This window comes from Echinops telfairi, unplaced genomic scaffold (assembly GCF_000313985.2).
Source record: "Echinops telfairi isolate 266 unplaced genomic scaffold, ASM31398v2 ScPeMD7_7400;HRSCAF=8409, whole genome shotgun sequence".
Lineage (NCBI taxonomy): Eukaryota > Metazoa > Chordata > Mammalia > Afrosoricida > Tenrecidae > Echinops > Echinops telfairi.
The window spans coordinates 43,677,455-43,690,651 of record NW_022111300.1 but is presented as its reverse complement, the minus strand read 5'-3'; positions in this window follow the sequence as shown (position 1 = coordinate 43,690,651).

Genomic DNA, 13,197 nt, shown 5'->3' with positions numbered 1-13,197 from the left:
CCGGGCCCCGCCGCTCGGGCCGGCGCGCTGCCTCGCCATGTCCGAGCCCGCTCCGGAGCCGACGTCTTCTGTTTGGGTGAGCGGGAGCTGTCCAGAAGGGCTCTGCCGCTCGCCGGGGCAGCCAACCTACCCTCCCGGGCCCTGGGCGGGGCGCGTCCGATGGGCGTTGCTGGCAGCCACTCCACGGCCGTGCCTGCTTCGGGGGGGCGGACCTCCAGAGCGCCCTGTCCAATAGTTGCCTCGAGGGCGGGGCCGCGCATTTCATGTTTGGCTGACGGCTCGTTGCCTCTTTTTCCTCCTTTGCCACAGAATCAAACGTCAAGGAGAGGGCGGGAGGAGGAGGGCGGGAGAGCGGGGGAGTGAAGGAGAGATAGGCGAGAGTGCGAGCCGGGGAGGGAGATTATGTTCAAGATGCCGCGCCGTTCCTCCCGGGCAGCTGCGATCTGGGGCCAGGGGTATAGCTTCGGTGCCCTTCGCCCCACTCCCCAGCTTTCCCGCAGTCTTGGAAGCTGGGAGGCAGAGATTCCGCTGGGTGACGCGTGAAAACAAACCCACGGCTCCTAGCGAGCCACGTCCCGAGCGTCCCCAGCCCGGAGCGAGCAGTTTAACCTTTTAAACACGTAGGCGCTAATGTATTCTAATCCAAGGTAAATTCCCGAGACTGGAGCGCGCTCGTCTACAGGCGAACGGAGCTCCGGCGCCCGCGCTTCGGGCTAGCGCGGCCGACAGAAGCCCACCGGCCGCCGTGTACATGCAAAGTTATCCCAATAGCATCATTTAATTACGCGGCCAGCCCATAAATCTCTGAGTTAGGGGGCTTCAGAAGGACCCTGCTATATTGTCGAGCAAAACTGGAACTCCGGTAGCCGCCTATGCGAGGTGACCAAGTCCTTGCCCCAATGGCTACTTGGGAAAAGCCGGGAGTGTGGAACGGGGTGGGGATGTGGGGTGAGTGGCGACGGGAAAGCAAACTTCAGTTTGGGGTTGGAAGGGCGACACCCGGGGATCTTTCTCCTGAAACGTGCACGCGCAGACACACACACACACACACACACACACACACACCACACCCGCTTCCCTCGAACAGCCGGAGTAAGAAGGCCCGGGGGTTACAACTGCGGATGGTTGATACCGGCCTAGGCGAACATCTACATATCCAATCCTGTTTAATGAAATGACCAGTTCCCAGGGACCTGCCACTTTAAAAGGTGCACCTCCGTGCTCCCAGAATTTCCCTTGTTTGCCAAACCCGGGTCGGGAGGTAGGAGTGGAGTGGGCAGGCGGAGATTTGGCGGCTGGAGGAGGGGGACAAGGGCGGGTGATTGAGCACGGCCAGAGAGGCTAACACCCGGCATTGAAAGCCCTGAAAAGTAGCAGATTCTTCCAAAGCAGGTTGCAGCGCTGTTTGCCTCCGAAGATTCAGGCTAGCTGAGGTTGCGCAGATGTTGCCTTTGTTAAAGAGACAGTAATTAAGGACAGGGTAGACGTAAGTTTGAGAAGCGTGACCTATTTTCTTTTGATCAGCTGTCAAAAGAAGAGCAGGGGGTCTTCTTAAGACAGCACCCCTCCAACCACTTCCAGCTGTTAGAGACAACTTGATAAGGGGGCAAGAACGCAGACCCAGATACTGTAGTGCCTTCTGAGTGCTAGAAAAAAAGGTTCAGTGCGTTTAGAAAACAGGTTGTAGTCTCACTAACCCTTTCCAGCTGCCCTCCTCTTTTCCAGCAACACATCCCACCCCACCCCACCCCACCCCCATCCTGTCGCTTGGAAGTACAGGGACATTATTCATAGATCAACTTTATTGAGCTCTGGCCAATACACTGCCCATTAGTCTTTCAAATAGCTTCTCTGTGTTATCAAAGCCATAGGCCCAGAAAGCCATTGACCCTCCAGGTTTTCTGATTACTACCAGTTTGCTGGCGACTCACAGACAGGTAAATGTACTCAGTTTCCTTGCTTTTCTGCCGTCTCCCCCCCCACCCCACCTATTTTGTTGGCCCTCCTGTCCCCACTGTCTCCTCCTTCCCCACTCCTGGCCTAATCTATGAAGACTGGACACTTGGGGTAATTTGAACCAGTTAATGTTTGAAACACACACCGGGAAGATCCAAAGTTCTGCAGAGTGCACCCTCCCATTGGTCCAGGAATGCTCAGAGACGGAAATGCCTCCAGGAGAGGACCGGGACTGGCGGGAGAAGTCCCCGGATGCTTCAGGGTGCTGAATGCAGCCTGCGGAGCACGGGGCTCCGGCTCCAGCAGCGGCCAGCAACTCCCGTCTGGAACAAGGGCCAGGCAACCACCTCCAGACAGACGCCCAAGTATATGAATTGTCGTTTAAATAATTTTTCAATATGATAAACTCATTTAGCAGGCCACCGAGATAAATCTGCTCCTGGGAATTGCGTTTCGGTGTGCCCGGGAGCAGTCACGTGCCGGGGAGTTGAAAGGTGAGTTGCATATTCTCGCTGCCTCTCAGCCTGGCTCTCTCGCTCCTCTCACTGTCCCTCCCCCCACTTCCCCTCGATCAATATTGGCGATCTCAGGGAAATCATGAAATCGTATTGGCTTCTTTGTATATAATTTCATTGGCCTAGATTAAAGCAGATTCTTCGCGTTATCATCATTATTTTTAATGGCAGTTCGAGGTTTTTATGTTTCGACCCAAAATCCATTGAAAAGGAAAAGGGACGCCCTGATCTCTTCCATTCCCCTCATTTCTACGCAAATTGGTTGGGATGCCCTTTCACCTTTCTTTCTCAAAAGGAAAACAAAATAATATTTACTTCCGTCTTGCAGATAATGTGAAGAATATCAATACTAATAAGATGTTCAAAACGGCTCAGAAATGGCCTTGCTTCTTCTTTCCCTGTCATTCTTTAAGCGAATAAAAACCGAGGGCCCCTCTCTAACTGCGCCTCCTCTAACCTTCAGAAGTTGTAGCACTCAGAATTATTTTCTGTTAATTTGAAGTACACTCCGGCTGCCGCTGCCACCTGCCCCCCTTGGCGCTTTTTTTTTTTAAATTCACAAACAGACCGTTTGAGGCATCAGGAGCCCTATTTCACGACCATTAGGATCTGAACCAACATTTACACCAAACATTACGTTAGAAGCAGGACATCCACGTCTTTGCCCATCATATCCCCGGGGCTGATTTTCTTCAAGACCCAGCGTTAAAGCCAGTCCAAGGAAGCTTCGAAATAACATGCAGCTTCAAAGGTTGAACTAAAGAGGTGTCCCATGGTCAAAGGCAAACAACAACAAAACAAAGCGTAACATCATGAGTGTGAGTTACCAACTGCGTGAGAAGCCTGAAAATATTGACCAGGGGAGATTACAAACCTATATTCACATAAAAGGATGTTTCCGATGCTGAAGAGGAGGGGGAGCCAAGGTGTACATTCAATTAAAAGAGACCCCATAAATTATTCACTATGAAAAAATAAACAAGCCGACCTCAAGTACACCCAATCTGGTTAAGGGCAAAACGCATTGCTTTTACTAAACAGCAGTAGTCACCACAAACCAGGCAGACCGTCGGGCTGATGGGGGTGGCGGGGAGCTGCTTATGTCTACCCAAGTACTCAGAAATCCCTTCCGTTTTTTGTGTGGGACAGAATACATTTGTGCTTACAACTAGGTTGATCTAAGCAATACAAAAAGACATAATGGTGGGTTGATTTGGACTATTTTATTTTTGTCCTTCCCTAAACCATCTGGCGTGTGAGGGTAGGGTATTGATCAGGCTCTGCGAGTCGCAGACCCCATGCCAATCCATAGCGTTTCTGGCAATCAGCGTCGCCCATGAATTGCAGCTGTCCGTGCAGAGCCAGAACAGCAACCTACACACACGCCCGCGCGCACACACACAATCTTCCCCCACCCCCTTATCAAACACATCATCCATTCCTGGGTAAGTCAATATAATTTCTTTGTCATTCTCGAGCCAGGATTATGTCAGAGAAAGTTTTTGTTGTCAGCTGCTGCTGCTGTGTCTCCCCCACCCCTTCCCACCTTTTTTTTTTTTTTTTTTAAGGAAAGAGCAATTTTCTAGCCATTGAATGGTAATGGTTTTCCCCGCAAGGCCTCAAACGTTTGTGTGAATTGGGCCACGAATGCTGTTTCAATATTGTGGGGGAATTTTGAGAGAAAGGGGCACATTCTTATGTTGCTAGGCATACATAATAGTAGTGATGCAGCTTTCTTTGAACTAGGAGAATTTTCTCTGCACTGCTTGGAGCCCCTGGTGATGAGGTCCGAGCTGGGCGGTGAATTCACACGTAAATGGACATGGGTGCTTCTGTCGGAAAGGAGCCTTCGGAGGGGGCCCTCTTTCATATTTCCATTAACTCGGTCTGATTTTCTCTTCTGAAGCCTGGGGCAGTGTGAGCTCAGGGCAGTGGAATCGGAACGCAGATACCCAGCGTCGCCAGCTCCATACGAGCTTCTCAGAAATTTACTGGCGCCGTTCAGATTCAGTTGGGTCTTGGGAAGTTTAGAAAGAAGAGACAGAAAGAAAAGTTTTCTGGGTGGTGAAGCTGATGCAGTCCTTTCCATCTTGCGGGCTATCACTAGACTGCCAAATGGAAAACTGTGGGGTAGAGCTGGCAGGGGGCCTACTCTGAACTTTTCGTGTGTGTGTGTGTGTGTGTGTGTGTGTGTGTGTGTGTGTCTCCCCTCTGGGGAAAAGAATAATGAAACTGCAGGGGCCCTGCCACCAGTATCCCCAAGACCTCCAGAGGGGGGCAGCTGGGCCCAAACCTCCAGTTCCCTCCGTAATTCAGGTGTGGGGGACTGAGCGGGCTTGGGCAGGGGCTGAGGAAGACTCACCTCTAAGGTCCTGGGCTCCAGGGATGGCCAGTCCCAGGGCAGCAGCAGCTGGAATCCAGAACTCCGTGAAACTCCATTGCTGACCCATCCGCCTGCCTAGTTTTCCTGGAAGCCAGGGAGTAGGTGGGCCAACCCTTCTGCTCTCCTCCCTGGGATGGGGGACTGTAGGAGTTTGGGGTGCTTGGGGACTGCTAGGTTTTCTTTTTCTTTCAAGTAGCTCTCTCTCACTTGCACAAACACAAATACACATTTCTTCCCTACAGCCCTTGTAGCCCTCTCCAAGTTCCCTGCCCATCCAAAGAGTTAGGGGCAGGAGGGGGTGCCCAGGCCTCTGACCCAGACTGGGGACAACTGTCCCAGGCTGGGTGCCTGCCCACACACTTCCCTGACCTCAAATTCAAGATTCCTCACAAGTTCTCTCTGGGACACGCTGGACTTGTGGTAGTCTTCATGGCCGATAGACTGTGGAAGAAATTATTCTATTCCGGGGAAAATGCAATTCAAGAAAGTGGAGGGGAAGTTGAGATTTGGAAACTCTGAAGGCCAGATAGCCTTTTGCGTGTGTGTGTGTGGGGGGGCGGGGGGAGCAGGAGTGAGTGGCAGGTTTTTACAGTTTTTACTGAAACATACACTTCCCCCCCACACCCCAGAACATTGCTCCGTGTCTAAAAGCAACACGTTAGCTTAAGAAGTCGTTTATCTTCCATTGATTTTCCATTATTATTACCATCTTCCCACTCCCCCCAGACCAATAGCTTTGGTTTTGAGGGCAGAGATTCTGCAGCTCATTCTCTCTTTCCAGTGAGTTGTCCAATGTAGACGCCAGTGTGCTTAAAATAAAGTGTTCCTCCTCCAGTTGTCACTCCACAAAAGGAAAAGAAAAAACCGGCGTGAGGTCCCCTTTGTTCAGGTCAAGTTGTGCGTGAAATCTTTTTGTTGGCCTTTCCAAAGGAAGGCAAAAGTTGCAGTTGATTGCGAAGGGAACAAATTTAACTCCTTGAAAGTGCAGCTGTTTTCCAGTTGCATGGAGACACTTAGCCTGGCGTCGATTTTTATTTATTATCCCCTTCAAACAATCATTTATCTGCTCCGGATAGAACCATTTTTGATCGAGGATTCGATGTTGTTTGAGCAGGAGGACAATTCCCTAGCACTTCCCTTCTCAATGCAAACGAGAGAGTTTAAAAACCCTTGTATGTCTGCGGGATTGTCTTCCTCTCACAAGGAATAAGTTTCCATCACAAAACATTTTAAAGAGTTCCGGTCAGATTTTCAACTCCACCCACACAATTTTCGATTTCAAAAGGAAAAGATTTCCGTTGGAAAACTTAGCCAAACCAACTGAGGGGTTTAAAATACGTATGTGAGTTAGAATTTTAAAAAATTGATCCTAAGTATTTTTATATTTAGATTCCTGGAGTATCAGCTCCTAAAGTAATTTAAACACCCTCGTGAAGCGGAGCTGATTTTTTAAAGGCGAACAAGCAAAAAATAATAATTCATAGAACACCTTCATATTATTTTAGGGCCGTTTTCTTGGGGAAATCTTGATGCCCCTCTTAGACCCTGAGAATTGTTTTTGCTCCCCGAATGCGGAAGCGCAAGAAAGCAAGGCTGGCAAACCTCGGGGTTTGCGGGCGGCCGTCTCTGCCGTGGCCGTGGCGGGGGTCGTGCGAGGAGCCGGACGCTGTTCCGTGGAGCCAGCGCCTGGGCCCCGCTTGTCTGCCTGCCCACCCGGGACCCGAGCCCCATCGGGGCCCGTTGCGGGCCGTCGAGCAAGGCCGGGAAGCTCCGAACCCTGGATCCCCTTCCGAGACCTGTTGGCCCGGGCGCTGCGGGCTCAGCGGGGCGCGGGGCGCAGGGCAGAGCCGGCGTCGAGGCCGCGGGCGCCGGCCTTTCCCTCCGGCCGGTTCCTCGCTCTGCGCCCCACCCGCTCGCCGCGTCGCCGCCCGGGGCCCTCGGCCGGCCGGTTCTCGCGGAGGGCGGCGCGGCTCCTGGCCCGGGAGGCGGAGGCAGCGAGCCAGGATTGATGTCTAAATCAATGCCGTTTCTAGGCGCTTCTCTAGGCTCCTCTCCATCTTCCGGGTCGCCTCCGGAGGGTGGGTTTCCTCTCTCTTCCAAAGCCCGTGCGGAGGGAGCGCGTGCCCCGGCGGAGCGGCCGCCCCACGGGAGCTGGCCCGCTGGGAAGAGTCTAGAACGGGTACCGAATGGGGGCCGTACTTGTCTCCCACTTCTTCCCTCTACCTGACCGACTTTCTGCTCCCTAACCCCTCTCCTCGCTCAGGACAAACCTGTCCCCTCTCAGCTTTCCAGATCCAGGTGGGCCCCTCAACGCGAGGGGAGGTGGCCAGAGAGCCTCCCTCCCCCTTCCCCCGCATTTCGGAGGCCCACTCGGACCCTGCTCAGGCAGCCCTGGCCCTCTCTGATTTAATTATTCACTGATGAATTAGACAGCAGCAATTGTCGTGAGAAACAAAAACAAAAAAACCAGTGGCCACTATTGATTGCAGGGTCCTATAGGGGTAGGAGGGGTGGGGGGCAGGCAGGCAGGGTGGGTGGGGGTAGGGGGTTGAGGAGAAGGGTCTGCTCAGGTACCCTAGATATGGCAACCTCACCCGGCCCCTGTCCAGCGTGGCGGCAGGCCATCCCAGGGTCACCAGGTCCCTTGCCCGGTTCAGGACCAGCCTGACCTGGTTTCCCATTTGCTCCAGGCACCAGCCCAGCTTCTCCCGTGTTCCCTTGGGGCAAGCTCAGGGCTTGTGACCTATGTCCTTCAGCTCCCCCAGCTCTGGTCAAGCCCCCTCCCCCCATTAGCTTGCCCTGCTCTCCTCCTCAGACCAACTTCCATGCTCTCTGACTCCCCCTGCCCCACCCCCCCATTCTCCACTTGGGCCAGGTTCCCACTGGGGTCTGTCCTACAGCCCTGTCAGGAGGGAGAGAAAGCAGAAGCTTCCCAGAAACTAGGAGGTGTTGGATGGTGTGTGTGTGTGTGTGTGTGTGTGTGTGTGTGTGTAGGTCCCCAGGCCGGCCAGGCCACCTAGACCGGTTCTGCCCCCACCAGGCAAAGTGCCCTCCCTCCGGAGCAACAAGTCCGTCCGGGTGTCCCCCAGGTCTGGAGTCCCGAGAGTTGCTAGGGCAGCAGCGTCCTGCTCTACCCTCTCGCTCTGTGGCGACATCCATCTCCTCAGGCTTGGGTCCTGAGTGGGTCGGAATTCCTGGGTGTGCTCAGAGCGAGAAAAGGACCCGTGAAGGTTGATGTGTTCAGACCATGCAGGTAAAGCCTACAGAGACAAAGTCTCTCTATCCAGAAAGTGCTGGAATCCGGAGACCTCAGAGTATGAGGTTTGTGTTCTTTTTATCGCTTATGTTCTAGGCAGGTAGCTTTTCATCACCACTTCAAATTGTGTTTATACAACTCCTGTTTTAGGAGCTGGAGACTGAGCAAACACATGGACAGCATCTATGCGCCCCAGTGTTTCGCATTTCTTTTCCTTTTAAAAAGCCTAAGTATTTGCCATCAGCTTTTGCTGGCGAAGCTGTTGGTCAGACTTTATTCTGGAAGGTCCTGAGCTCCAGTTCCCGGTGAGCAGAGGTGGTCAAAAGGGGACGTGGTGCCGCATGACAGGTCACATAATCCGTGGGCTGTGATAGGTCACTGCACACAAAATGGCCTTTCAGCTCCTGCTTTCTGAGACAGTTGGATGGATTTTGTGATGGTTTTCCAACTCTCGGGCTGGGGAAACCGGGCTTGGGGGCTCTGTGTGCCTGTAAGCCAAAGAGAATGTCCTGAAGGCATGGACATCAAATTCTCTCCCTTGGCTACACAAACAGGTAACAACACAAGGGAGTTTCCCAGGGCACCTCCTCGATATCTTGTTTCTCCACTGTCCGAGCATGGCCTTGTCGCTCTGAACGTGGGAAGTACCCAAGAATTTCCCTTTAGTTGATTCTGGATTTGGTTCAAGATGTCAGAAACGCTTCTTAGAGTTGCTACCAAACTACTCTCTGGTCTGGGTGCAGTGACTGTTCCATCAGAGAGAACAGGAGGAAGCGCACAGACATCTCTTTGCCTTTGCAGATGTGCCCGCGCCATTTCCGGCCCGCCCCCACCCTGCCAGTGCACCTGGTGAGTTTTAACAGCTGACTCTTCATTTCCTTCAAGCGCCAACCCTCAGCTCTCACTCCCCAACTTAAATCCCAAGTTCCTCTTTTGTCAGGTTTCTGTATTACTTAGATGATGCCCCTCAAGTATCATACTGACCATGATGGGATTTTAAAGCACATTTTGGGAAATGATGTCACACGCTGCCGAAAATTAGTTTAGTTAAAAAAAAAATTTTTTTTGGAGGGGGTTACTCTTGTAGTAATAAAGAAGGAAGTTGCCCTTCTTTATTAACACATTATGTTATGTCGTATTATAATATGTTATATATATCATAGCTTAACTGGAAGACAAATTGGGACAGTGACTGGGATTTTATAATCAAGTACCATAGCCAAGATATTTTGTTGCATCAAGAAATATAATATGATGTGAAGGTGCTTGGAAAGGAAGTGTTTGTTATACAGGAGGTTAGGAGATTAGGATGATGATCAATTGAGTACTTAGTTCATTTGCTTATTTAAGAAAGAGTTGAGGGCCTACTATGGGCTCATTTAGGGTCACTGGTGGCAAGCAATGCAAGCTGCCCTAAGCTGATGGGAGTAGAAAGCGCTTGCATGGAAGGGAACCGGATAGCCGACAGAAGCAGTCGGAAGACAGGAGAGCCAGGTGTGGAAAACAAGCAAGAATCAAGGAAAGTTGGGAGCAGGGATGACAAGGGCATGTCATGGTCACCTGGCTGCCATTACTGCCTCAGTTGCTGCCACTCAGAGTGACTTCCACATGATACCTGTGCTTTGAAGCCAATTGCGATGGTGACCTCTCTTAGGGCATATGCACCTGGAGTGAGGAGCAAGGTACTGCATTCGGCCTACATTCAGCACAGCTGAGAGAGTCACCTTCTAATAGGAAAAGCATGTGGAAGTGGATGGCATAAAAGCAAAACATAAATAAACAAAAATACCCAGGCATACCCTACGGAAGACACAGGTGCTGGGGAGAGAGCTGTGAACAAGGCAAGCATGGTCTCTGTTCCGGTGGATTTTGTGAGATGGTGATGATGATGATGATGATGATGATGTCTATTCATTTATTTTTGCATCAAGGAGTAAAACCCACGGACAATTGATTATTCAGAAATATCATCTTCAAGTAACAGATTAGGAGAGGTTAGAAACGACTGGTTTAGTAGATTCTCAGAGACAAAGTTGACGTTGTCAAGGCTTTCCTTTTACTTGGATCCACAATAGAAGCAGTGGTCAAGAAATTAAACAACCTATCCCATTAGGCGTTGGTGAAAAATATTGAGTATACCAGAGACTGTCAGAAGAATGCGAAAATCTGTCTCGGAAGAAGTAGAGCCAGAATACGCCTTAGAAGCACAGGTGACGACCCTGGGTCTTATATACTTTGGGCATGTTAGTAAGTGGGTCCAGTCCCCGCAGAGGGACATTATGCTTGGCAAAGGGTCAGCTAAAAAGAGGAAGACATTCAATGCGACGGATTGACACAGTGGCTGCAGCAGTGGGCTCTGCCATGGGAATAATGATGAGGATGGTGCAGGACCAGGCAATGCTTTGGTCTATGGACATACATGGGGTTCCTATGAATTGGAGCCAACTCCAAGGCCCTGAACAACCTCAAAGTCAAGGGTAGAGTGGAAACAAGGGCAGAATTGAAAGGCGAGGGCTTGCATTCTGATCCCCACTGAACTGGGGTGACTGAGTCTGTCTCTTGCTGTTGTGTTTGAATAGAAGTCCCCCAGGGTCTCTTCCACATTTTGGGTTCAAATGCTCCCTATGCCCCTTGATCAACATGGGGTGGGGGGGTGTCTGTGGGATGACTGGGTGAATTTCCTGTGGGATCTTTTTAAGGTATCTCAAATCTGAATCCAAACCATTCGTTACTGAGGTTTATCAAGAAGAATAGCTTGTAGTGTTCAAAAGCAATTTCTGATGAAAGGAATTCAAAACGATGGACTTCAGAATCCAGAAAAAAATCTTTCGCTTCTGTTTTTTGAAAAATGAAATTTCTCTTCCTTTCTCTCTGATTGTGAAGTGGGCTAGCTCAGAGAATAGGTCCCTTACTTTCTGTTTGAAATCACCTTCTGAGTTTTTGGCTCCTATCTCTAATCTGATTTCAGACCAAGGTAGGCAGAAAGAATGGGAAATAGAAAAACGGACCAGAATCATTTCCGAGAATAAGTCATGCCATTTGCGGGTATCGGCTACAGACTTTCAACTGAGGTTCTTTTCAAGTGAAGGGGACTTCAGGTTGTCGGTGGACAAGATGGAGGGAGAAGCCCTCCCTTACACACTGTTTCTCCGAACAGGAACCGTAGTGACATTTACCACACCATCAAAGTATTCTGACTGGGAAAGATGTGGGGACAATTTCAAGGGTCGTGTGTACAGTTAGGTCTGTTACACAACATAAGCAAACAGCAGCAGCCCAGGATAGTTTGTATCCTAATGTTAACAAGAAATTGGGTGTCAATCAGCTAAGAGCATAGTAAAACCACAGTCACACGCATTGTGACTGAGCCTTCCGTCTGACTCATTTACAAAGTGAATGATCATTTAGAAAAGCAAGCAGCTTTTCTAAACATGAAAGATTATGTTTCTATCCAAGAGGCCAGGCTTACCAGTTGAATAGAGGCTGGCGGCATCCACAAGACTGTGGCCTTTAGTCACCCCTCAGGTCTGCAACTGAGCTCACCCCTGTTGTAGAATCATCAACCATGTGAGATCAAAAGGGCAGCATTGACCCAAGGACAAAGTTCAGGGTGTTAGGAAAGGAGGAGGAATGGAAGCGGGAGAGACAGGGAGGAAGGGGACACGGCTGGCACAACAAGGGGGTGACAATGGAGGCGTTGGAGCGGCAAGTGCACGGACCGTTGACTGTGACAGTGGTGCCCTTCAGCAGCAATGGGTATGAGAAAGAAGAAGATGCTGCAGGGAGGGAAAGGGGATCTTGGGAGTAAATAATGGAGGCAGGAGCTGGGAAGGGAGCACTAGAACTGATTGTGATTGCACAACTCATTTTAAAGGCGATTTAACCCTGGGAAGGCATGCTCTAAGATGTGGTGGTGATTGTACAATGTCCCTCAATATGATCAAACAATTGAACTATTCAATGGTAGGATACGTCAATTAAATGCCAACAAAACTGTTGGGGAAAGAAAATCTAGTGACAGTATGAAGTGTATTATCAAAATAAGCAGATCATCAAACAATGCAGACAAAATAACAGAATAATCCTAATGGTTATTTCTTTAATTTTACACATATATAACATTATATATGTATGTATACATATACATACACATACTTGGCTACACATCAAAGCATCAATAGTTTATAATGCTGGAAGCAGGGATTGTGGTCAAGACTTATTGGATATTTACTCTTCTTCTGGTGGCACAGTGGTTTACTCATTGCATTGCCAACCACAGATCAGTAGTTCAAATCCACCAGCTGCTTTGAGGAAGAAAAATGGGGCCTTCTACGCTCATAAAGAGCTACAGTGTCAGAAACCTACAGGGACAATTCTACCCTGTCCTGATGGGTCAGAATTGGCTACGAGTCAGAAGTGGCTCAGTCACAGTGAGTTTTTAAAAAAATTGTTCTATATTCATACATTTAGCCCCCCCCCCACATTACTATTGAAATAAAAACTACTTCTAATAATGTATTTACTAATCGAAATAAAAGTCATGATTCCTAGTCATCAAGTAAATAAATATTAAGCAAATGTATAAGGGTGAATCAAAAAGTTTGGGGACTCAATCATTTTGTTATTAGTGTCTATTGAGTTAGCTCCAACCCATAGTGACCATGCAGAACAGAAGGAAACACTGCCGGGTCCTGTATGGTCCCCACCATTGTCATTATCTCGGGGCCCAGTGTGGCAGGTACTGTGACACTCCATCTCTGAGTGTCTTCCTCTTCGTGGGTGACACTCTACTAAGCCTGATGTCCTTTTCCTCTTGCCTCTTCTGATAACACGTTCTAAGTACGCGCGATGAAGTCTTGTTATTCTTGCTTTTAAGGAGCCTTGTGTCAGTGCTTCTTCCAAGACAGATGGGCTTGTTCTTCCGGCAGGCCATGGTGCATATGAAGCTATTGAAAGTAGCGTGGCTTGGGTCAGGTTACAACTTTGTCCTCAAAGTGACAGATTTGCTTTTTAGCACGTGAAAGCGGTTTTGTGCAGCAGACTTGCCCGATGCAATAGGTCGTTTGATTTCTTGACTACTGCTTCTA